General features: G+C 37.8%; 1 pseudogene across 1 annotated transcript in view; it reads right to left on the bottom strand.

Moving 5' to 3' along the window:
- Positions 1-5,493: 5,493 nt before the first annotated feature.
- LOC147380257 (G patch domain-containing protein 8 pseudogene) overlaps positions 5,494-27,323 on the bottom strand; it is a 149,892-nt pseudogene continuing 128,062 nt past the window's right edge. The window contains exon 2 of the transcript XR_015169897.1: positions 5,494-7,656. The product of XR_015169897.1 is annotated as a G patch domain-containing protein 8 pseudogene (transcript). The remainder of the gene's footprint in view (positions 7,657-27,323) is intronic.

The raw sequence follows: 27,323 nt of genomic DNA, 5'->3' as shown, positions 1-27,323 counted from the left end.
GCCAGGCTTCAGCAATATGTGAACCATGAACTTCCAGATGTTCAAGCTGGTTTTAGAAAAGGCAGAGGAACCAGAGATCAAATTGCCAACATCTGCTGCATGATGTAAAAGCAAGAGAGTTCCAGAAAAATATCTATTTCTGCATTATTGACTGCCAAAGCCTTTGACTGTGTGAATCACAATAAACTGTGGAAGATCCTGAAAGAAATGAGAATACCAGACCATCTGACCTGCCTCTTGAGAAACCTGGATGCAGGTCAGGAAGCAAAAGTTAGAACTGGACGTGGAACAACAGACTGGCTCCAAATAGCAAAAGGAGTACGTCAAGGCTGTATATTGTCACCCTGCTTATTTAACTTACATGCAGAATACATGATGAGAAACGCTGGGCTGGAAGAAGCACAAGCTGGAATCAAGATTGCCAGGAGAAATATCAATAACCTCAGATATGCAGATGACACCACCCTTATGGCAGAAAGTGAAGAGGAACTAAAGAGCCTCTTCATTAAAGTGAAAGAGGAGAGTGAAAAATTTGGCTTAAAGCTCAACATTCAGAAAACAAAGATCATGGCATCTGGTCCCATCACTTCATGGGAAATAGATGGGGAAACAGTGGAAACAAGTGTCAGACTTTATTTTTTGGGGGGGCTCCAAAATCACTGATGGTGATTGCAGCCACGAAATTAAAAGACACTTACTCCTTGGAAGGAAAGTTATGACCAACCTAGATAGCATATTAAAAAGCAAAGATATTATTTTGCCAACAAAGGTTCATCTAGTCAAGGCTATGGTTTTTCTAGTGATCATGTATAGATGTGAGAGTTGGACTGTGAACAAAGCTGAACGCTGAAGAATTGATGCTTTTGAACTGTGGTGTTGGAGAGGACTCTTGAGAGTCCCTTGGACTGCAAGAAAATCCAACCAGTCCATCGTAAAGGAGATCAGTCCTGGGTGTTCATTGGAAGGACTGACGATAAAGCTAAAATTCCAATACTTTGGACACCTCATGGGAAGAGTTGACTCATTCGAAAAGACTCTGATGCTGGGAGGGATTGAAGGCAGGAGGAGTAGGGGATTACGGAGAATGATATGGCTGGATGTCATAACCAACTCTTTGGACATGAGTTTGGGTAAGCTCCAGGAGTTGGTGATGGACAGCGAGGCCTGGTGTGCTGGGATTCTTGGAGCTGCAAAGAGTCGGATACAACTGAGCAACTGAACTGAACTTAACTGAAAGAGATAATCAGAATGTTTAAACTGATGATAGTCTGCCTATTTGCAATTTGTTAGGTACATCTTTTATTCATTTTAAATAAGTGAAGGTTGCCACTAGGATTATGATTACTCAATAGATACAAAAGTGGGGCTTCCTAATTGTTTGGTTAGCTGACAATAGGCGATTACAAGCACTGAAGTGAATTGAGGGTTAAGGTGATGCTCAATTGTCTGGTTATGGATATTGATCAAGTAAATAACAAAACTGCAGAATCCCTATTTCTTCTCTAGTATACATTCAATTCCAAATGCTTTAGTTCATTTTCTCCTTCAAGAAATGTAAAAAGGCTTATAATGATCACTTTCTCTTCAAAAATATTTGTACGAATCTACTTGTTAAGAGAGACATTATATTTGTTGTGTCCATTGTATCTTTACTTGATTAATTACACTTTGTTCAACACGGCCCCATTTTCCTACTTTTGATTTACTAATTCCTTCTTTGATTCCTTAACCTTGTTTAATTTGATTTCTGTAGTCCTGTCCTCACCATTTTCCTATACCTGAGGTTGGTTTTTATGCCCAGATAATTCCAGATTGGTGGATTTCATCAAGAAAGAGAGGGCCATAAATGTTTTGGCTACTACTAAGACCTGCCACATGGCTTGACTGTCCGTTAAGGGCAATGTTAGCTATTTCTTTGAAGATACAGGTCTCTTCACTTTTGCTATGTTCTTCTCCATTTGTAACATGAAAAGTCAGAAATTCCTTAATATTTTATTAAAATGAAACTCAGTTTCCCAGTGAAAAGAAAACTTCTATGTGACTCATGATTGAATAACTTACTTAACACATGACTTCTGCTATATTATACTCTCTATCTGCTCCATGACTGTGATTTTCAACTCTTTTATGACATTCTTGTTTTCAGATTTTCCCTTTCTGCTTCCCAAACAACCAAGAACAGAAAAGCTTCAGATTTCCTCTGTTTTCTTCATTTTTTTCTTAGAATGTTGATGAATATAATCTTGGGGATATAAAAGCACAGTAAATAGCAAACTCCCTTGGTATGCTTTTGACTTCAGAAGTGTTAATATTTAATGAAATCTTTCCTTTATTCCTACCCCACCAGGTTTAATAGCTGATGTTTCATGTTTACCCACTTGGAATTAGAGCTTAAAATGTTTTAAGAACCTTATACTCTATTTACAGATGTTATGTCAAAACAAGGAAAAGATCTTGCATCTGGTTCATGAGTACATACCTTCTTTTAAAGCAAATTTTAAACATGTGTATTACAATATAAATGACATGTAAATCACACAATTAAGAGAATATGGTGAGTTTTTTTTTTTTCATAGAATGACATTCTCGGTCATCTAATCTAACAATGGTATACAGATCTCTAAATCTTCTGGATAGAGTATTCTATTCAAAATGATATATTTAAAAAATCTTTAGATTTTGTTTGTATTAAGGACTTAACTAGTAAAAGCAATATATTAGAGCTTATCTGAACAAATCTTAGCACTTCATAAGATACTTTTCTTGAAGAGAAAGCATAGCAGTGCACAGAATTGGAGATTCTTGAGTTCATTTTTTCCCTTTATATCTTGAAGATGTTATCTTTCTTATGGATTCCATTATAATTCATACATAAATGTATGAGGTTCCCTAAATCCTTATCCACAGCTCTGTTATATGCAATTCTGGTTTTTGCTGCATTAAAACTAGAAAGAAGAAACTGTATCTCTTGGTCTAATTAAAGCCTTGATCATAGTAAGCTGTTAATGTTGCTGCTGCTAAGTTGCTTCAGTCGGGTCCGACTGTGCGACCCCATAGACGGCAGCCTACCAGGCTCCTCCAATACTTTAGTGAAAATTGGCTTCTCCAGTGTCAAGTGTCATTTAACCTTAAAAATGAATTACTTTGTCACTTGCTCCCCAAATTTGCAGTGTCTGATGATGAATGCAACAACTCTTCTCAAGTTGAATCAACTGACAATTGCTGTGGCTTCTTCTATATATCTTTACAGATCCTTCCTTTTACATCATTAAGTAGAGCACAGACATAAACATCCATGGTTTCAAATCACAGTTACTATACTTTTTAGTTATGCTAGCCTGAGAAGTTGACATTTCTTTGACTTCTGTCAGTTTTACAAGTTTAGATATTCTGCAGGAAAAGACAAAATCAACATGATGAAAAATATTTCAATATTCTAAATTTATTCTTTCATTTCTGCAAAGGTTTTACACATGGCCCAAGACTTACCAATCTAAAAGATAATCATGTTCATAGATATCACTTTGTTAAAAATAAAACAAATGAGATACAAGTAATCTCACATTTGGATTCTGATATTTTTCTTAATAATTTTGGAACAAATATCCTTTACAACAATGAGTTCTTATTCTTTGATCTAAGTACATTTTTACTGTCCTGTTGAATCTAGCCTGGCAGCCTTTGTTGATGAAGATGATATATTGTAAATAGTAACAAATACCACAACATACAATGTTCTCCTGGCTTTCTGAAACTGTGTGACATTATGCAAGTTATTCATTCTCTCTAAATCTCAGATTCCACCTAATTAAAAAGAGTATAAAAATTTTACTGATTTTAATAAGATCTTGTGAAGTTGAAATATGATAACACCTGAAAGGTACTTACATGCTGGTGAACAGTAAAACTAAAAGGAGAGGAGGTTAAGAAAGGTTAGCCATTATCCATTACTATTGTGTGTGTGTGTGTGTGTGTGTGTGCAATGACCACTCACTCATGTCCAACTCTTTGTGACCCTTTGGACTATAACACACCAGGCCCCTCTGCCCATGAAGTTTTCCAGGCAAGAATACTAGAGTAGAGGCACCGATTCCTCCTCTGGGGATCTTCTGGACCCAGGGATCAAACCACATCTCCTGCATCTCTTGCATTAGCTGGTGAATTCTTTTACCACTGGTGCCATCTGGGAGTTATATGAACTCTATACTTATTATTAAAAATGTGGAATGATTAAATTTACAAAACCTAAGTGTTCTTACTCGTGAAGAACTTTTACTTGCCTGTCATAATTTTAATTTATACATTTCAGAGAAGAGACTAGCTTCTTCCAAAAGTACTCCATGGATAACCAGCATCTTTGATTATGAGGACTCATTGCTTCCAAGATAGTTTTGTCATATCTAGGTTTATCTGTTAATGTGAAAGTTACATGCTCTTAATATGAATAGCATTGCAATCAAATTGTGAAAAAATATGTATATATACAGATAGTTTTTTTCATCTCAGTGCATTACTTTAAACTCCTTGAGGGAAGGGAATAAACAAATCGCTAAAAATTTTAAACATGTTACCAGTAAATATAAAGATATGGACCCTTTGGGCAAGTTGATTTTCAGCTGATTCTTGTAAAACAACTTTCACTGTTTGTTCTATTAGCAAGAGAAGCTGAGTCACTGAGACCTAATGGGCTATAACCAGTCAGACTCCTCTGTCCATGGAATTCTCCAGGAAAGAATACTGGAGTGGATGGCCATTCACTTCTACAGGGAACTTTCTCAACCCAGGGATCTAAGACCTCTCAATGGGACATAGAAGAATGAGTCAGATTCCTCTTTACAAACCATCCATGTTACCAGATTCAACAGACCAATCATCTTTCTAATGGGAAAATCAACATGTGAAAACTTGGCAATGTTTGAAATTTGAAAAAAAATTATTTTACACTTTATATCCTGAAAACATAACATGAGTACTTTTAATCAGAGAGAACATATAATTTTGTGCTTTGCTTTACTCTGCCTGAAGTTGTACTTAAACATGTTTCATATGATATATTACTCAGTTATAATCTTAAATGCCATATAATATTCTATCAGTTTACAAATAGTCATTTAAATAAAGCTATTTTTTCCCAGCATTTCACTATTTCTGAAATGATGGTGATTAGCACATTTGTTCATGTAATTTTTTCTTTCTTAAAATGTCCTTAGGATAACATCTCAGAATTGTAAATGTTAAGGTAGTATAATTTTTAATACTCTTATTAAAATATATTTTCCAAAGTTGATGGGGACTTTCATCACATATTTTATTGTTTGAAAATATTTGTTAATGTTACCAAGTCCTGGAATAAACATATCTCTAGGATTTTATTTTATTCAACCCCCAAGAAGTCCTTAGGCCAGTTGATGCTATTTAAAATTGTCATGTTTGATAGAATTTAGTGGTGACAAAGAACATTTGGGAGGATTACACATCAACCTAGAAAGAAGATTTCTTTTTTTTTTTTTTTTTTTTTTTAGCAGAAAACAAATACTTTATTTTTTGTTTTGTTTTCATTTGATAACCTTTAAAGTTTCTTAATTCAACTAGGGCAAACATATTTACACAAAGCCACCAGAACAAGGATCACTTAAAGAGCTGGATGTAAAAAATATTATTGCAGTATACTACAAATATGGAACCTTTTTTATATGAGCTACAAAAAGCAGCATTTACGTTTATAGAGTTCAGTGCAATTTTTTACATTAAAAAAATCCTATAAATTAAGAAGGAAACATCAACATGACAGAAGAAAATACACCCTTCGGACACATGAGCTCCTCTCTGTTCCGCAGCTTCTATTCATGATACGATCTTCTTTTCTGGGATATGCAGATGTCTCTTCTGGGATGAGGGACACAAGGACAACAGTGCCAAACGTGTGGCTCTGTTTGTGTGGGAAGTGGATCAAATGACAGCCTGAGTGGCATCTGGTTCCAGGTCAGACTCCCTTTCCACCTCACTCGGGATAAATAAGGTCACCAAGGTCAAAGACACTGAGAAGGCAGGACCGGATGGACAACCCGCCAACCAGAGAGGAGGAAAATGTTTTAAAATTTATACACAGAAGTGCAGAGGATAAAAAGTAGAGGGAGGAGGGGAGTATCTAAACTCGACAGTTTGGGGATGTTGCCGAAGAGGGGTGGGTAGCACTTACTGGTGTTCCCTAGCCTAGAAACACAGGAGAGGGAGGGACAAACAGAAAAGGAAAAAGGGAAAAAAAATCCCTGATAGTAAACCCAAAGCAAACCTCAAATCTAAAACCACCCCTGCAAGCCAAAACTCACTTCTTTGGCTGTCAGACACTGCCCATTCCAGCTTCTACTTGCTGGTATTAATGGCTCGACACCCCAAAAGAAGATGCATGGGTTACCTTCCCTGGCCCTGTCTGGGCTCCTGTCCCCTAACTCATGTGCCATGGCTGGGGGGGTGCTGCATGTCCTGACCTGAGAAGATGGGGTGAAGTAGTGGGTGAAGGTGGAGGGCAGTGGCAGCTGCTGCAGCAGGCCAGGGAGCCAGCAGGGTAGGGTAGAGGGCAGCGTGTGGAACAGGGTGGAAGGTAAAGGGCCCGGGATGGATGGCTGAGGCAGGAATGATGTGGATGGGGTGGCTAGCCAGAAAGGTGGCGGGATGACCAGGGATGATGGAGTGAGTGAGGTGGGACAAGGAGATGGGGGTCAGGTGGGGCTGGGGGATATGATGCACTTGGGCTAGTGGCTGGGGGTGAGGGTGGGGGTGAATGCCAATGGCAGCGGCAGCTGCTGCGGCATGATGCTGTAGGATGGCATGCTGCACAGTTGTGATGGAGGTGGCAGAGGCCGTGGCCGGCTGCTGAATGTGGATAGGCTGCAAGGCTGGAGTGGCTGGGGCCAGGGCGGCTGAAGCGGGGAAGGCTTTCACCTGCTTGGCCAGAAGCTGCTGCTGGATGTGCTGCTGTGCGGCCTGCTGGAGCTTGCTGTACTTCTCCATCTCCTCGGGAGTGAAGGTGATGGGCTGGCTCTCCAGGGGGGCGAGGGATGCATCCTCGGCTCCATCAACTGACTCAATACTGGGTTCCCCACTGGGCGGTGCGTAACCGGGGAAGGGCTCGAGGTCTGATGCTATAGGCAGCAAGCTGGACTCCACAGGGCCTGGCTGACTGCCGCTATCCAGGGACTCAAGGGTATCCCCGTCGCTGGGGTCAGGGAGGTAGTTATGGGAGATGGATGGGTCCCCAGGATAGCAGTCAGAGTGCACTGGGGTGCCTAGCGGAGCCACAGGGTGATCAGCAGTAGCTTCTTCAGACTTTGGCTCTTCTGGGGGTGGGTCTGATAAGGGGCCAGCTGTCTCCTCTGAGGGGAACTGATGTCCAAATGGAGCATCACTATTCCCTGGAGGCCCTTCTTCTGTCTCTGACTGTTCTTGCTCTTCTCCCCTTTCCAAGCCAGACTCTTCACATTTCTTGGCGTTGGGCTTTCGGGTAGCTGGGAGCTTCCCTATCAGAGGAAGGACAGGCTTGTTGCCAAGAGAACGGGGGAGCTTGGGTCCAAAATAACCTTGTGGGGGGTCCTTGAGCTTGAGACCGGCTTTATTAGGGGTGGCCAGCACCTCCTCACTCACACTGGATTTCTTTATCTAAGTTACAAGATAAGAAATTGAATTGAACTGAATTCCTATTGCAAATGGAGCATTGTGCTAAGGGATTTCCCAGGTGACACTAGTGGTAAAGAACCTGCCTGCCAATGCAGGAGAAGTAATAGATGCATGCTCGATCCCTGGATCTGGAAGATCCCAGCAGGAGGGCATGGCAACCTACTCCAGTATTCTTGCCTGGAGAGTCCCATGGACAGAGGAGCCTGGCAGGCTGCAGTCATAGAATTGCAAAGAGCTGGACATGACTGAAGCAACTTAGCACACATATGCACACTGTGCTAAGACTATAATAAAGTTTCAGTACTTATGCTTACTCCTTGGAAGGAAAGTTATGACCAACCTAGATAGCATATTCAAAAGCAGAGACATTACCAACAAAGGTCCATCTAGTCAAGGCTATGGTTTTTCCAGTGGTCATGTATGGATGTGAGAGTTGGACTGTGAAGAAAGCTGAGCACTGAAGAATTGATGCTTTTGAACCATGGTGATGGAGAAGACTCTTGAGAGTCCTTTGGACTGCAAGGAGATCCAACTAGTCCGTTCTGAGGAGATCAGTCCTGGGTGTTCATTGGAAGGACTGATGCTAAAGATGAAACTCCAATACTTTGGCCACCTCATGCAAAGAGGTGACTCATTGGAAAAGACCCTGATGCTGGGAGGGATTGGGGGCAGGAGGAGAAGGGGACAACAGAGGATAAGATGGCTGGATGACATCACCGACTCGATGGACATGAGTTTGAGTAAACTCTGGGAATTGATGACGGACAGGGAGGACTGGTGTGCTGCAATTCATAAGGTTGCAAAGAGTCGGAAATGACCGATCGACTGAACTGAACTGAACTGAATTTATGATACTGTGACTATAGAAGAGTCTCAACTTAGTTTAATTTAAATATTGTGTCAATTAACTGGCAGGTTTGATTTATAAAGGCATATCCACCAGGGTCTCCTTGGTGGCTCAGACAGTAAAGAATCAGTTTGCAATGAAGAAGACCCAGTTTCGATTCCTTGGTTGGAAAGATCCCTTGGAGAAGGGAATGGCTACCCACTCCAGGGTTTTTGCTTGGAGCATTCCATGGACAGAGGATCCTGGCAGGGTACAAATAGTTGGACATGACTGAGTCCTTATATATAAGATATAAATATCTTATATCTAGAAAAAGTTATCCCCCAGCATATTATATGTACATTATTTTCTCTGTACAGTATTGATTGAGAGTTCAGGACTAGGAAAGGGGAAGTTTTAGTTGTTTAGTAGCTCTAAAATTTAAAAAAATAGTAATTTTTTATTTAATATATATTTATTATCTATTATTTGCCCAATAATATTCTGCACACTAAATTTATTACAAAAAAGAAATGGAAAACAGCCAGTGATAGTATTAACGTTTAAGAACTAAATGATAGTATTGTAGAATATACTGTGATGGGAGGTATGTATATTTACTCAAAGTGGAGTTGCTTAAATACTGAATTTGACTTGAATCTTAAACATGTTACGCTGTAATATCATTGCGAATATTGAAACGGAAATGGAAAGAAGTGATAGCAAGGACAAAGTCTCAGAAGTGAGGTTCAGGCTCGTGGGTGGAAAGTTCGACACAGAAATAAGCACTTTTTAGATTGAATTTTTATATATCCAGATGTATATAGAAACAAGCTGGTAAATAATAATAACAATAGACAACATTTTTGAATTCAGTTCATATTCTGTAACAAGTGCTACCCTAAATATTTCATGAGTCATTTCACTGATTCTCACAACACTATTATGAGTGTGGTATTTTTAAGCCTATTTTATAAATAAGAAAACTGAAGCTCAGATAGTGAACTACTTGTGCTGAGATTCTATTGTGGGCAAATGACAAGACTGAGCTTCAAACACACTCCTAATACTCGGGCTCACATTCTGAGGGTCATGACATGGCCATGACCAACCTTCTCGGACGAGCTGCTGCTGGTGAAGTAGACTCATCTGTGAGTGGTGGAAGGAAGTCCATTCTCTTCAAGAGATAAAACACTGAAGGCTAAGGAAATGGAGACTCCCCTTACACCTTGAGTGAAATCTTTAGAAAATATGCTTGTAGTATAATTAAACTTATTTTTGCTTTAAACATATAATTATTTTTCTGAATTTCTAAATTGTCAATATCTTCAAAATAATGTATCATTTGGTGTATGAGGAAGATTTGGAATCCTCATTGTATTTGTTTATTTGCCATAATTTTGTGCAAGATGCAGTTAAATAAAAAAAGAAAATGGAAGCAGGCTATGATAGTTTAGGCATGACTGAACTATAATTAAACACATTTATTCTGCTTTATGTTTTCCCTGAGGAGATAAGTCCTTTAGGGATATTACTTAATTATTTAGGTCATAATTTTCTCTTTCCATTTAAAAGTAAGAAAATTAAGCCAAAGTCATGTGCAATAGCAGAACTGTTATTCTTAGAAAGACTGAACAATTGCCCAAAAACTCTACCAGAGTTGATTCTCTACTATTACTACAATGATAGAATCCTATCATTGAATCTCTACTGAGATGGGAAAATCAAAGCAATGCTTCTGCTGTGTTCAACTAGGAAGGTCTTTATGGATCACATAAGTCACAGAAAGGAACAGATGCACTTGAACTTGCTTGGGAATTGACTAGCACTTTCTGCTTTGGCTTTCAATTTAAAATTTGAAAAAAAAATTAGGTTGTATATATGAAGTATTTGATTACATGGCAAATACTATGTGATTAAGTTTGTGAAATATGATATTTTTCTCTTAATTTTCTCTTAATGTCTTTTTTCCTTAAATCAAAATTGAAATATAAGGTTATAAATTCCCTTAGTATGAAATGTATGATGAATACCCTTGGATCACAGATAAAATCTATTTTTAGTGATCTGATCTCCTTGTGAGCTGGTCCATGAGACAAAATTTACCTTAATTTCAGGAAATGTGCTTGTAATTCATGCATAATTGTGTCAATTACTATTAATATTGCATCCATTAATATTAACATGATATCTGTAATAGCATAGTAAAAAGACAGTTTATTTCATCAAGTGTATTTGCCATTGATACCTACAGTTTTATATTTATAATAATTGGCAACTTGGAGAGTGTTTTATTCAGTGAGGTTATAAAAACCTAAGTGTGGAAGATTCTATGCCACAGGGAAAGCTAGAGTGCTCCACATTATATAAGGCAGAATAAAAGATTTTAATAGAGTAATAAAGCTACAGTTTTAGAAGCCAACACTAATGGTTGTGGTAAAAAGGATGTCTACATGACTCAGAAATACCATAACTTTTACTTTGTATTAAGTTAATGAATATCAGTGAGAAAATGTAACCTCTTACCATTTACTAAAACATATTGCATTTATAATTTGAAATAATTGATACATTTCTGCTCTACTAAATTTAAGGTGATTAGCAAAAAATAAAATGAAGATTGAAGGATAAATGTGAATTTCATACCACCAGTATTTTTAGTCTGTATTATTTTGGCTTTATACGATATTAGAAGACCTATGCAATTTTTTTATTGTATACTTTCACAATCATCTTGATTTTATCATGGGATATGACAACATCTAATGTTTATTTTCTCTTCCACCTGGGAGTAGACATATACAAGACACAGTTTCACAATAACCATTCTAAACTAGTGTATTTTAAAAAGAGACAGCTATTTTATAATCTAGTGCTAATAACATACCATGACAATTTCTTTAACTTCTATTTATACTTACTGAAAATTTAACTCAAAGAAAATGATAATGGACTAAACTATTTAAACTTGCCATCTACTTGTTTATTTGAGGCTGGTAAGCTTTTTACTCACTTTTACATGCATAAGAACACTCTTTTCTTTCCTATTATAAAATGGTTTTAGAATTTTCTTTATGTTTTTTTAATTTTTTATATCTGTTTTTCTCTTGATGAGAGGTGACTCTATGTAGAGGAAGAGGCATGGGTTTTGGGGACAGGAAACGTATTAATACAGATTATTACTCTGTAGCATTTGGCTTTATGTAAGTCTTATAAATAAGACAGGGAAATCCAGGATCTTTCTAAATATTAAATGAGATAACAGAGTAGTAGTTTATAAAATTCAAAGACATTACAAAATTTTATTATTAAATTGAGAAAGAAATATGTCTACTTCTTTAGGGTTAGAAAAAAGTAAGTTAAGTAAAATAGCTTAATATTCACCATTAACTTATATTCCCAACCATCTACACTAAGTATTACCAGTGCTTTGATGTATTAGCCAGTTAGATTTTTGTCTTTTAGCACTAGTCAACTAAGAACTGGGCTTCCTTCATGGCTCAGCTGGTAAAGAATCCTCCTGCAATGTGGGAGACCTGGGTTCAATCCCTGGGTTGGGAGGATCCCCTGGAGAAGGGAAATGCTACCTAATCCAGTATTCTGGCCCGGAAAATTCCATGGACTGCATAGTCTAAAGGGTTGCAAGGAGTCGGACACAACTGAGAGCCTTTCACTTTCACTTTCAACTAAGAACTCTGCCATATTTAATGAAGGGTGATTTAGGTGTATTGATATAATTCTTATATTTGTAAAATTATTGCAATCAAGTGTCAGTGTGGAAATTAACAGACCCAAGTCTCTATATCAACTTGCAACCTAGTTGTTAAGTTTGGTAAACTTTCTGCTTAGTGCCAAAGATAAATATCTTAGGTTGTAAAGAATGTTCATAATATATGCAAAAATAGTAAGTATCCTTGCTCTTACATATTTTCTGTCACATAGTCTTCTTAATAATTATGTGTTTATTTATTTGCTTATTTATTTTTTGTAACTGTTTAAAATGTAATGAAACAAAGCAACTTAATGCAAGATAAATTGAAAAAAATGTGAGCTGGTTTTGGTCCAGGGGTCATAGTGTGCCAATCCCCAGTCTGGTAGAACGAATGCCATTTGAAGCTGCTGCTGCTAGCTGCTAAGTCACTTCAGTCGTATCCAACTCTGTGCGACACCATAGACGGCAGCCCACCAGGCTCCTCCGTTCCTGGGATTCTCCAGGCAAGAACACTGGAGTGGGTTGCCATTTCCTTCTCCAATGCATGAAAGTGAAAAGTGAAAGTGAAGACGCTCAGTCATATCCGACTTTTAGCGACCCCATGGACTGCAGCCTACCAGGCTCCTCCGCCCATGAGATTTTCCAGGCAAAAGTACTGGAGTGGAGTGCCATTGCCTTCTCTGCCATTTGAAGCTACACTATCTTAAATTCACAGGGGAGAAACTGTATTATACTTAAGCAAAGCTGATCTGCTTATCCAAGGGCAAAACATAATTTAAAAGATTAGTCTAGTCCACTTCTCTGGATGTACACCTATTTTGGAAAATCATTCCTTGCTTTTTTAATTTGAAAATGATATATAAAACATTTCAGGTGCTAGTGAAGATGAAATCAAAGCAATGTTAATTGTTGAAAGTATATAATAATAGGTTTCAAAAAAATGAGCTAGAATTTGTATAAAAATCAATACTACCAAGAATATATACAAAAGTGTTTTCTCATTTCAACTTGGAGTACTTTTAACAATATTGTCTTGTCAGAAGGCAGGTATCTTATTTCTGCATGCACGTGGAAAATAACTGAAATCATGCCATGCACTATCACCAAAGAGAAAAATAGCAGAAGTTGGAGAAGAACACATTGTGAAATCCAGATTATATCTGGATTTAACTGCCCATAGATGCTAATTTTCATCTATATCCCAGATGGTGGTAAAATTAATAAAACCTTTCATGTGTATTTCAGAACATCACAGAAGCCATCTGGCTATTGACTGTCACCTTAATTTTTAGTGTCTTTATTGTGAATTTTACAGTCCAGCATACCATGTTAATGTCAGGGAATGTTTTATCATCCATATTTAATTATTAAGTACTTAGAAGCATTGACATTTTGAAAGCAGGTATGATAAGACTGATTAAGATCATGCCCATACTCACCAAACAGTGTGTTGGAAAATTCTTTGCAATTCAAGCCAAAAGACTATTGACCCGAAATAGGCAGGTTTCTTAGTTGAAAGTATTATGCAATTTGCATTATATCTGGTGTGACAATTCCCCAATTCACTGAGTTCATATAGACTCAGTTATAATATATTGTTAAGTTGCTTTCATAAAAATTCATAAGCAATAATTTTGTATGGAAAGTATAATAGATAAACTCAGAGCCAAGAATTAAGAAAATTTCCTGACTTGAATACATGTTTGTTATTTGAGTAAGTTAGAGATAATGAAGAATTCATCTGATGCTAGTACTATTCTCAAAAAGTTAAGGATGCTCTATGCTTTGGATACTAATTAAAATGTAAAGTCTGTCCTTTGCTGTAGCTTAGGATTCCTATTATTATTCTACAAATGAGCAGAATATTTAAAAAGAGTGTGTCCCCCATGTAAACGCAAGGTAAGAAGCATAATTCTTTAATCAATATCTAGAAAGAGAATCAGCAGTTTGAAATTTTATGGACCTGTTTTTAATTTCCATTTGACTATTTAAAAACACACCTCTTCTTGGGCTTTTAATGTTTGCAAAAAAAAAAAAAAAACACCTGATGATTGGATTGATTTTTTTATGTGAAGACAGCATGTCAAAAAGAAACTTGATAGATGTAGAGAGAGCAAGGTCTGTTTTAGCATTTAGAGCCTAATAATGTCCACTTGCCAGCACAAAAGAGCATGCTGTCAATACTTTGTAGCATTTACAATAGGGAAGCAGTCCTAGATGAAAAACTGATAATCTGCCGGAGAGATCAAAATACAGGACCTATTTTTAGTAACTTACAAAACATTCCAAAAGTCTCTGCAGGGTTCACAATGGTTCTCTGTAGGTTACCCAGCAGCAAAGGACAGTGCTGGAGCAGGCTGGAGTAAAAACAGTGATGAAATCATCATTACTATTAAGGAGCACTAGCATTGATTTGCAATCCCCTTCCCTCTGCCCAGCCAAATGAATATTTCCTTGAGGGCTGGAATATTGTCTTACTTTTCCCTGTTTTCCCTACATTTAACACGATGTTGGGTAGTGTTCTAATAACTTAGGACTATTTGGTGAACTGGTGCAGTGGTAAAGAATCCACCTGCCCATTAGAAATAATACTGCAATAAACCTCCTTGATGAAAATCTCAAAAAAGAAAAAAAAAAAAAAAAAAAAGAATCCACCTGCTAATGCAAGAAATACAGAAACAGGAGTTTGATTCCTGTGTTAGGAAGATCCCCTGGCAGAGGAAATGGAAATCCACTTTAACACTCTTGCCTGGAAAATTCCATGGACAAAGGAGCTTGGCAAGCTACAGTCCATGTGGTGTCAAAGAGTCTAACACAACTGAAGCGACTGAGCTCTCTCTCTCTCTCTCTCTCTCTCTCTCTCTCTCTCTCTCTCTCACACACACACACACACACACACACATCACACACTAACCTAAGAAGCTCTAACCCGCATATGGCATAGAATTCTCTATAAAGAGCTGTATACTATCAGAGAATAGAGATCATATCCGGAGAAAGAGCCAATGCAGAGGAAATAATCAAACCAGAGCTCCACCACCATTTATATCAGAATAAGGGGACCAAAATTCACAACTGTGGTGTCAGATATAAGAATAGAAGCAGCACTGTTGATATTAAGTAACCCAGATATGTGGTAACAGCAAAGGATGTGGAACCAAAACAAGCTCCTGTGGAAATGGCATTTACAGCTGCCCCTGAAAAAAGTCAGAATAAAAATGAATACCAGCATCAGCCATATCACAGTGGAGAATTAGACTGGAATAGCTAATAGAAGCATTGACTCTACGAATCCATTACTCAAGACGGGGTTGGAAGCTTCCCTAAAAGTTATAAATAGGAGGGGGTTTAGTCGCTAAGTCGTGTCGGACCCTTGCAACCTCATGCATTATAACCAGGCAAGAATATTGGAGTGGGCTGCCATTTGCTTCTCCAGGGCATTTTCCCATCACGGGGATTGAACCCTGGTCTCCTGTATTGCAAGCAGATACTTTACCGACTGAGCTACCATAAATAGGAGGAAGTGGAGTCAAATCGGGACAAAACTGCCTCAGGACAAGAACATGTTTAGAACATTATACAAAAACTCAAGATTACCTCACTTTGGCCCAATTAAACCAGTAGGCAAGACAAAGAGAGGATACCACAAAACATCACAGGGAAGACTGAAACCTGGAAAAGAACAGACATTACCTTTTCTCAAGGCCAGGAACTGGGAACATTCTGACTCCAATGCATTTTTATCACTTTGTGGCTGAAAGATAAATGCCAACATGAGACCTGGAAATCCAGAAATGTAGGCAGAGATTGAACCAAAACATATAAAATTATTTTCTAGAAATATATGTGCCCCCAGAATATGAGGATAAGTGCAAAGATTCTATATTTCTTCTTATATATAACAGATATTCAGTTTTCCCATCTACATGATGACAGTCTTTCATAAAAATGCAGGTAATTACAGATTCAACAATTTACTTTTCCTATGAATGATATTCAAATACTGTGTTCACATGTGACTTGTCTGTGGAAAAAGTTAAATCAGTCTTTCCATTCCCATTCTCTCAGTCCATGCCTCAACCACTTATTTCTGTCTGCTACAAAGGTGGAGATTCATGTAGTACAAAGTAACTTAATAATAGCTCAAGTAAAATATAATTAGGGCCATAGAGCTGCTGTAGCAAAAAAAAATACACACTATGCCTTTCAAATTCAAGTAAAAATTATTTTTAAAATGTACTCATAAAATGTCTAAAAGAATATTTATGAGATAGGACTGAAACTCAGGTTACTTTCCAGGTAACCTGTGTCTATTTCTCTGTATTTTTTACTTTACCCACATGAATTTTGTTTCCGTAACATTTTTAATAAGCAAAATCTATATGTAACCATAATGTCAAAGTCAATATTAGCTTAAAGTTTTAATCAGTAAGCCTCAGTTTGTATGGGGGCTTTCTTGGTGGCTCAGATGGCAAAGAATGCAATGCAGAAGACATGGATTCAATTTTGGTCAGGAAGATACCCTGGAAAAAAGAATGACTACCCACTCCAGTAATCTTGCCTGAAGAATGCCATGGACAGAGGAGACTGGTGCACTACAGTCCATATCATCGTGTAGAGTTGGAATGACTGAGCAACTGACACTTTCACTTTAGTTTGTGTTGTGCATTTGTGTGTATACATGTTATCTAAAAATCTAGCTGAAAAAGAGAATGATGCAAGAGGTTAGGAAACAATGTTATGAAGGAGTCATATCTATCAATTAATAATAGAGATTCAGTAGACATAGTTTGTTGAGGTTAGAGTATGAGTAAAATACAGCTAAGCTTTCCTATTTTTAAAGATGGAATTTATCATCTTCATCATTGGGAGTCTTGGTGCCCTCCTCCTGTCACCGTTATTGTTATAACAGCTGCAGTTGATTTATTTCCATTGTGTTCTGTGCTTCCTATTGATATTATCCTGATTCTGTTGCCCCCATAATACAGAGCAAATTCTATACACCAGAGGACCTTTCCTAAAACCAGTTTAAAGTTTTCTATCTTAAACTTTTTGGGAATCACTAGATCCCTTCAATGCAACCTTTTTTTATCGTCTTTGTTGAGGGAAGGAATTTTTTAGAATCTTTGTACACAAATGAATAACTAACAAATATTTTGAAAGCTGAAAGTAATACTTCTGTGTTGTGATGGCTACAACATCCCAAAATGAAGCATTTATGAATGTGACAGAGTAGACAGCTGGCAAGCCATTAAAGTTCTTAGGAAGTTAGTTAGTGTTACATGGAAGATATAAGTATGTATTTATAGGGATATATTTGCTGTGAATTGGCTATTAAGTGGGGAATAAACTGATTAATTTGTATAAAGAGATCAACAAGTATTTCCACAGATAGAAGTTAATTTTCCCAAATGCTGTCTCAGTTAGAGGATATCTGAAGTTCCAGGAGTATTATCTTTCTTCCTTTCACAGAGTTCAATTGTTTATTTTATATATAACCTCTATGTTAAGACATATACAACTTAGTAAATAAATTACATCCTGTTTTGGCTATTTCTAATATTCTGCTCCTCTAAGAAAGTGTTCTGTGTTGATGAAGCAAAATGTTTGGATGGCTACTTGTCTTTTTCTTCTCCAGTGTCAGTCAGTTCAGTCGCTCAGTCGTGTCTGACTCTTTGCGACTCCATGGACTGCAACACGCCAGGCTTCCCTGTCCATCACCAACTCCCAGAGCTTGCTCAAACTCATGTCCATAGAGTTGGTGATGCCATCCAATCATCTCATCCTCTGTTGTCCCTTTCTCTTCCCACATTCAAGCTTCTCCAGCATAGACACACCCTAAGTCCCTAACAGGTTAAGATCCTTTGCCTAGACAATTAGAAGAATTAGGAGGGAAGTTATAACTCTTAAGATGGCCTGATGAATATATGCAAATGAAGAAGGATGTGGAGATGTGATCTTAGACGTAAAATATGTGTTACATTTCAACAAGGGGAAGAATTTATTGAAAGGTAAAAACTGTAATGAGTCAACAGCCTCATTCAGAGTCATTGTTGTTCAGTTACTAAGTCATGTCTGACTCTGCGACTCCATGGACCGCAGTAAGCTGGCTTCCCTGTCCTTCGCTGTCTCCCAGAGATTGCTCAAACTCATGTGCATTGACTCAGTGATGCCATCCAACCATCTCATCCTCCGTTTCCTCTTCTCCTCCTGCTCTCAGTTTTTCCTGGTATCCAGGGGTTTTTCCAGTGAGTCAGCTCTTCGAATGAGGTGGCCAAAGTATTGGAGCTTCAGCTTAAGTCCTTCCAATGAGTATTCAGGGTTGATTTCCTTTAAGAGTGACTGGTTTGATCTTCTTGCGAGTGACTGGTTTGATCACCTTGCGCTCCAAGAAAATTTCAAGAGTCTTCTACAGCACCACATTTTGAAAGCATCAATTATTTGGTGCCCAGCCTTCTTTATGTTCCAATTCTCACATCTGTACATGACTACTGGAGAAACTATAGCTTTGACTAGATTGACCTTTGTTGCAAGATGTTTTTGTTGCAAAGTATTGCTCTCCTTTTTAATATACTGTTTAGGTTTTTGCTGCTTTTCTTCCAAGGATCAAGTGTCTTTTAATTTCATGATTGCAGTCACCATCTGCAGTGACTTTGGAGCCCAAGAAAATAAAGTCTGTTAATGTTTCCATTTTTTCCTATCCCCATGAATTGATGGGACTGGATGCTTCAATCTTAGTTTTTTGAAAGTTGAGTTTTAAGCCAGCTTTTTCACTCTCCTCTTTCACTTTCATCAGGAAGCTCATTTACAGTATCCTTAATATAATTGGGATGTCTATGTAACCTACACTTGTCTTTGTGATACTTTATTTTGCATATTAAAAGTAAAGAATATATTGAAGAATAGCAAATTCTTTAAAAGTAAATATTGTTTAAATATCATGTGAGGAATCAGAAGTCCCAAATTCAATGCCTTCAGTAACATAACACACACAAAATTTTACTGAGTTACATTTCTGAAATTCACACATATATATTTGTACTTATTTATATACCCTTACTTAACCTTGAACAGCAGTGGCCACAGGACTGGAAAAGGTCAGTTTTCATTCCAGTCCCAAAGAAAGGCAATGACAAAGAATGCTCAAACTACCACACAATTGCCCTCATCTCACACGCTAGTAAAGTAATGCTCAAAATTCTCCAAGCCAGGCTTGAGCAATATGTGAACCGTGAACTTCCTGATGTTCAAGCTAGTTTTAGAAAAGGCAGAAGAACCAGAGATCAATTTGCCAACATCCGCTGGATCATAGAAAAAGCAAGAGAGTTCCAGAAAAACATCTATTTCTGCTTTATTGACTATGCCAAAGCCTTTGACTGTGTGGATCACAATAAACTGTGCAAAATTCTGAAAGAGATGGGAATACCAGACCACCTGATCTGCCTCTTGAGAAATTTATATGCAGGTCAGGAAGCAACAGTTAGAACTGGACATGGAACAACAGACTGGTTCCAAATAGGAAAAGGAGAACGTCAAGGCTGTATATTGTCACCCTGTTTATTTAACTTATATGCAGAGTACATCATGAGAAATGCTGGCCTGGAAGAAGCACAAGCTGGAATCAAGATTTCTAGGAGAAATATCAATAACCTCAGATATGCAGATGACACCACCCTTATGGCAGAAAGTGAAGAGGAACTCAAAAGCCTCTTGATGAAAGTTAAAGTGGAGAGTGAAAAATTTGCCTTAAAGCTCAACATTCAGAAAATGAAGATCATGGCATCCGGTCTCATCACTTCATGGGAAATAGATGGGGAAACAGTGGAAACAGTGTCAGACTTTATTTTGGGGGGCTCCAAAATCACTACAGATGATGACTGCAGCCATAAAAGTAAAAGATGTTTACTCCTTGGAAGGAAAGTTATAACCAACCTAGATAGCATATTCAAAAGCAGAGACATTACTTTGCCAACAAAGGTTCGTCTAGTCAAGGCTATGGTTTTTCCTGTGGCCATGTATGGATGTGAGAGTTGGACTGTGAAGAAGGCTGAGCACTGAAGAATTGATGCTTTTGAACTGTGGTGTTGGAAAAGACTCTTGAGAGTCCCTTGGACTGCAAGGAGATCCAACCAGTCCATTCTGAAGGAGATCAGCCCTGGGATTTCTTTGGAAGAAATGATGCTACAGCTGAAACTCCAGTACTTTGGCCACCTCTTGTGAAGAGTTGACTCATTGGAAAAGACTCTGATGCTGGGAGGGTTTGGGGACAGGAGGAGAAGGGAAGTCAGAGGATGAGATGGCTGGATGGCATCACTGACTCGATGGATGTGAGTCTGAGTGAACTCCGGGAGTTGGTGATGGACAGGGAGGCCTGGCGTGCTGCAATTCATGGGGTCGCAAAGAGTCGGACAGGACTGAGCGACCGATCTGATCTGATCTGAACCTTGAACATTCTCATTTTTCTCTGAAGAGGGAAACATCTACTAAGTAGAGTGGTAGAGTACTTGCTGTAGGGACAAAATGAGAAAAGAATGGGCATTCTTCATTTTCAATATAATATTAATATTAGGATAGAGGACAGTGTTCAGTCTTTTAAAATACTCCCATACTTGTTTGTGACCACTACCTCCTCATAATCATCTCCTCCCATCTCAAGCCATCTGTCAGTTCCCAATTCCAGTAACTGTCGCACCATCATACATGCAGAAATCTAGTAATATTTTTACATAATTTCAAGACCATTCATTTTGATCCTCATTGTCTGAACCTCAAGGTATTTTCCTAACAAAAGAATAGTCTTTAGGGCCAAAAGATACAGTAACTATATCTATACTAAGGTATGTAAGCATGGATGACTGCAAACCATTAACAAACACCTGGAGTTTTCTCTGCCAGGTAAATATGTTAAAATGTCCCATGCTCATAAACCTGTGTTTGGCAATGGGCTGGTAGAACTATGGTGTTTGATAAAATAAAATAAAATCTCTCATTTGTAGCATTTCCCAATTTTCATTTTGCCAGTAATCCCATTATGGCTGATTCATCAATGAATATCAAAGGGTTTGTAAAATTCTCAAAATTGAATAATTAGCTCTGGTGATCCAGTGAAAGCTAGGACTAGGGCACCCATGGCTGGGTTAAGTTCAAGGAATACTGAGTGTATGCTTATGAGGCAATTAATTTCAGGAGGAAAAGCAAATAGACCCAAATATATTTTGCTCAAAGCATTTATAGATGATTCTAATTTCTGTGTAAAATTAAAGCTAGGACCTGAATTATTACTCTTTCAACTCTTTGATGGAAAAATTCTAAGTATTAAGACCATAAATTATGGCTGAAAGAGGAGAGTCAAGATCATTGACATCTTTGTTATTTCTCAAATTTAACAGAAAGAATGAGCATTTATTCTTTGGTAATAAGTAAAATAAGTATACTTTGAGATATATATATATATGCAGCATATCTGTGTGGTATACCAGTCAGTTCAATCGCTCAGTCATGTCCAACTCTTTGCGACCCCATGAATTGCAGCACTCCAGGACTCGTTGTCCATCACCAACTCCTGGAGTGAACTCAAACTCATATCCATCAAGTCAGTGATGCCATCCAGCCATCCCATCCTCTGTCATCCCCTTCTTTTCCTGCCTCAAATCCCTCAGAGCATCAGAGTCTTTTCCAATGAATCAACACTTCGCATCAGGTGGCCAAAGTATTGGAGTTTCAGCTTTAGCATCAGTCCTTCCAATGAACACCCAGGACTGATTTCCTTTAGAATGGATCTCTGGTTGTATCTCCTTGCAGTTCAAGGGACTCTCAAGAGTCTTCTCCAACACCAAAGTTCAAAAGCATCAATTCTTTGGCACTCAGCTTTCTTCACAGTTCAACTCCCACATCCATACATGACCACTGGAAAAACCATAGCCTTGACCAAATGGAAATTTGTTGGCAATTAACATCTCTGCTTTAATATGCTATCTAGGTTAGACATAACTTTCCTTCCAGGAGTAAGCATTATTTAATTTCATGGCCATAATCACCATCTACAGTGATTTTGGAGCCCCAAAAATAAAGTCCACCACTGTTTCCACTGTTTCCCCATCTATTTCCCATGAAGTGATGGGACCGGATGCCATGATCTTCATTTTCTGAATGTTGAGCTTTAAGCCAACTTTTTCAATCTCTTCTTTCACTTCATTAAGACGCTTTTTAGTTCCTCTTCACATCTGCCATAAGGGTGGTGTCATCTGCATATCTGAGGTTATTGATATTTCTCCCAGAAATCTTGATTCCAGCTTGGGCTTCTTCCAGCCCAGCATTTCTCATGATGTATTCTGCATATAAGTTAAATAAGCAGGGTGACAATATACAGCCTTGACGTACTCCTTTTCCTATTTGAAACCTGTCTGTTGTTCCATGTCCAGTTCTAACTGTTGCTTCCTGACCTGCATATAGGTTTCTCAAGAGGCAGATCAGGTGGTCTAGTATTCCCATCTCTTTCAGAATTTTCAACAGTTTATTGTGATCCACACAGTCAAAGGCTTTGGTATAGTCAATAAAGAAGAAATAGATGTTTTCTGGAACTCTCTTGCTTTTTCCATGATCCAGCGGATGTTGGCAGTTTGATCTCTGGTTCCTCTGTTTCTAAAACCAGCTTGTTATCTGGAAGTTCATGGTTCACATATTGCTGAAGCCTGGCTTGGAGAATTTTGAGCATTACTTTACTAGCACGTGAGATGAGTGTAATTGTGTGGTAGTTTGAACATTCTTTGGCATTGCCTTTCTTTGGGATTGGAATGAAAACTGATATTTTCCAGTCCTGTGGCCACTGCCGAGTTTTCTAAATTTGCTGGCATATTGAGTGCAGCACTTCACAGCATTCAGGATTTGAAATAGCTCAACTGAAATTCCATCACCTCCACTAGCTTTGTTCGTAGTGATGCTTTCTAAGGCCCATTTGACTTCACATTCCAGGGTGTCTGGCTCTAGGTCAGTGATCACACCATCGTGATTATCTGGGTCATGAAGTTCTTTTTTATACAGTTTTTTCTGTGTATTCCTGCCACCTCTTAATATCTTCTGCTTCTGTTAGGTCCATACCATTTCTGTCCTTTATCGAGTACATCTTTGCAGGAAATTTTCCATTGGTACCTCTAATTTTCTTGAAGAGATCTCTAGTCTTTCCCATTCTGTTTCTTTCCTCTATTTCTTTGCATTGATTGCTGAGGAAGGCTTTCTTCTCTCTCCTTGCTATTCTTTGGAACTCTGCATTCAGATGCTTATATTGTTCTTTTTCTCCCTTGCTTTTCACTTCTTTTCTTATCACAGGTATTTGTAAGGCCTCCCCAGATAGCCATTTTACTTTTTTGCATTCCTTTTCCATGGGGATGATCTTGATCCCTGTCTCTTGTAAAATGTCATGAATCTCCAATCATAGTTCATCAGGCACTCTATCTATCAGATCTAGTCCCTTAAATCTATTTCTCACTTCCACTTTATAATCATAGGGGATTTGATTTAGGTCATACCTGAATGGTCTCGTGGTTTCCCCTACTTTCTTGAATTTAAGTCTGAATTCGGCAATAAGGAGTTCATGATCTGAGACACAGTCAGCTCCCAGTTTTGTTTTTGCTGACTGTATAAAGCTTCTCCATCTTTGGCTGCAAAGAATATAATCAATCTGATTTCAGTGTTGACCATCTAGTGATGTTCATGTGTAGAGTCTTCTTTTGTGTTGTTGGAATTGGATGTTTGCTATGACCAGTGCATTTTCTTCGCAAAACTCTATTAGCCTTTGTCCTACTTCATTCCGTATTCCAAGGCCAAATTTGCCTGTTACCCCAAGTCTTTCTTGAATTATTACTTTTTCATTCTAGTCCCCTATAATGAAAAGGACATCTTTTGGGGGTGTTAGTTCTAAAAGGTCTTGTAGGTCTTTGTAGAACCATTCGACTTCAGCTTCTTCAGAGTTACTGGTTGGGGGATAGACTTGGATTACTGTGATATTGAATGGTTTGCCTTGGAAACAAACAGAGATCATTCTGTAGTTTTTGAGACTTCATCCAAGTACTGCATTTCGGACTCTTTTGTTGACTATGATGGCTACTCCATTTCTTCTAAGGGATTCCTGCCTGCAGTAGTAGATATAATGGTCACCTGATTTAAATTCACCCATTCCAGTCCATTTTAGTTTGCTGATTCCTAGAATGTCAACATTCACTCTTGCCATCTCCTGTTTGACCACTCTCATTTTGCCTTGATTCATGGACCTAACATTCCGGGTCCTATGCAGTATTCCTCTCTATAGCATTGGACATTTCTTTTATGACCAATCACATCCACAACTGGGTATTGTCTTTGCTTTGGCTCCATCCCTTCATTCTTTCTGGAGTTATTTTCCACTGATCTCCAGTAGCATATTGGGCACCTACCAACCTAAGGAGTCCTCTTTCAGTATCCTATCATTTTGCTTTTTCTTACTGTTCATGGGGTTCTCAAGGCAAGAATACTGAAGTGGTTTCCCATTCCCTTCTCCAGTGGACCACATTCTGTCAGACCTCTCCACCATGACCAGCCCATCTTGGGTGTCCCACACAGCATGGCTTAGTTTCATTGAGTTAGGCACGGGTGTGGTCCTAGTGTGATTAGATTGACTAGTGTTCTGTGATTATGGTTTCAGTGTGTCTGTTCTCTGATGCCCTCATGCAACACCTATCGTCTTACTTGAGTTTCTCTCTCTTTTTTAATAATTATCATTAAATATTATTCAGCCATAAAAGAATAATTATATCTTGCACTATGCAAAAAAGATGGACCTTAAGGGCAGTATACTAAGATAAATTAGTGAAACAGAATAATACAAATTCCACATGACCTCTTTTATATGCTGATTAAAAAAAAAAATCCAAGATCATAGATACAGAGAACAGACTGTTGGTTGATGGGGTGGCAAAGATAGAAAAATAGGTGAAAGGGTATGAGATAATATTTTCAGAAAAAGAAGGCATGCAAGATAGCATATGTTGTATGGTATATTTTTTAAGAATGAAGCAAAAATCAGACAATAAACATATGCTGAGCTATGGAAATTTATAAGAAACATTTATATTTGATCTTTATTCCCAGTCCCCTATATAAGGCTCTTAAAACCTTTGTAAATTCCTATGTGGTAGGGCAATGAGGGCATCTTTTGTTTTAATGAGGTGACTCTGGGAGGGCACCTGGAAAGCTTCTAGATGGGGGCTGATAAAAATAAAGCCCCACTCATGATTAGAAGCATGGGATCTTCCCCCACAACTTCTCTAGGGAGGAAAATGGGGCTGGAAATGGAGTTAATAACTGATCATAATAAATAAATGAATAAATATTGATTGAATGTTTACAACTTATAAACTCATAAAATCCTGCAAGTGGGTGCAGAATAGGTTCTGGAAACCCAGGAAAAGAAGCATCTTACATATCTCTGCTTGAACCACCTCAAAGAAATAATGGCTGGATCCCCATTTATTAGTCTTCGCTTTTCACTCTCAAAAATAATACTTAGGTTTCATTCACCATAGATTATTTGATAATCTTATACTTTAAAAGCCATACAATTTCCACATATCATAGTCCAGAGGTGAAAGGAACTGGCACCTGCCCCTTAACTTCATCCTTTTTAGCGTATTTGGTAGAATTTTGAACTAAATTTAATTTCCAATGGTAACTGATTAAGTCAGAAAGCACTTGAAGAACAGCATGTTTTCTATGTCCTGGAATAATAAAGGTAAAGAAGCTGTTATCCTTCCTATTTCACATCAGTGAAAAACAGGGGTTATTTATTTATTTATTTCAATTTTAAAATAAAGACTGATCCTCTTTATTTTTAAAACTTAGAGTGAAAAATGCCTCTTTCTTTGACTAGGCCCATGTGGTATATGGGGGAATCTAAACATCAGTATAATATGGATTGCTATAAGTTTTTATTGAATAAAAATTAAACATCTTCTAAATAGGTTTTAAAGATATTTTAAATATAAATTTGCATATTCCAAATTGATACACGAGGCTCTATAATAATCCATGTGCAATTTATCTTGCTATTGTATGATTATTTATAATCCCTATCATGTTATTTCTAAAATAATTTTCACTAAGCTATTGAAACTAAATAAATATCTTAACAGAAAATTCTACAGGTTGTTATTTATAAAATGAAAAAGTAGTAAATAAACACAAATTTCAAGACCATAATTGTTTTCATTTGTCAGCATATCTAATTTAAACTGAATTATTACTGATTGTATTATATAATATGGATGTATTACATAATATGGATTACAAAATGCATATCATCAGGGAAATGTATTTATTGCACATTAAATTAGACTTTCTCTCATTGTCTTAATAAAGCACTAGCTGGAATCAATTATGGAAAATATCTACAGAAAATATGTAACAATGTATACAGGATTAGGTCTACAAGTCAAATCACTATATTATGTTGTATTATATTTTTTAAACTATGTTGTTGACAGAATGTGGTCCACTGGAGAAAGGAATGGCAAACCACTTCAGTATTCTTGCCTTGAGAACCCCATAAACAGTATGAAAAGGCAAAATGAGAGGATATTGAAAGAGAAACTCCCCAGGTCAGTAGGTGCCCAATATGCTACTGGAGATCAGTGGAGAAATAACTCCAGATGAATGAAGGGATGGAGCCAAAGCAAAAACAATACCCAGCTGTGGATGTGACTGGTGATAGAAGCAAGGTCCGATGCTGTAAAGAGCAATATTGCATAGGAACCTGGAGTGTCAGGTCCATGAATCAAGGCAAATTGGAAGTGGTCAAACAAGAGATGGCAAGAGTGAATGTTGACATTCTAGGAATCAGTGAACTGAAATGGACGGGAATGGGTGAATTTAACTCAGATGACCATTATATCTACTACTGCGGGCAGGAATCCCTCAGAAGAAATGGAGTGGCCATCACGGTCAACAAAAGAGTCTGAAATGCAGTACTTGGATGCAATGTCAAAAACAACAGAATGATCTCTGTTCGTTTCCAAAGCAAACCATTCAATATCACAGAAATCCAAGTCTATGCCCCAACCAGTAATGCTGAAGAAGCTGAAG

The sequence above is a fragment of the Bos grunniens genome, chromosome 1 (assembly GCF_055505025.1).
Source record: "Bos grunniens cultivar Pamir isolate PY7600 chromosome 1, Bosgru_T2T1.0, whole genome shotgun sequence".
Lineage (NCBI taxonomy): Eukaryota > Metazoa > Chordata > Mammalia > Artiodactyla > Bovidae > Bos > Bos grunniens.
This window is presented reverse-complemented; position numbering and strand designations above follow the sequence as displayed.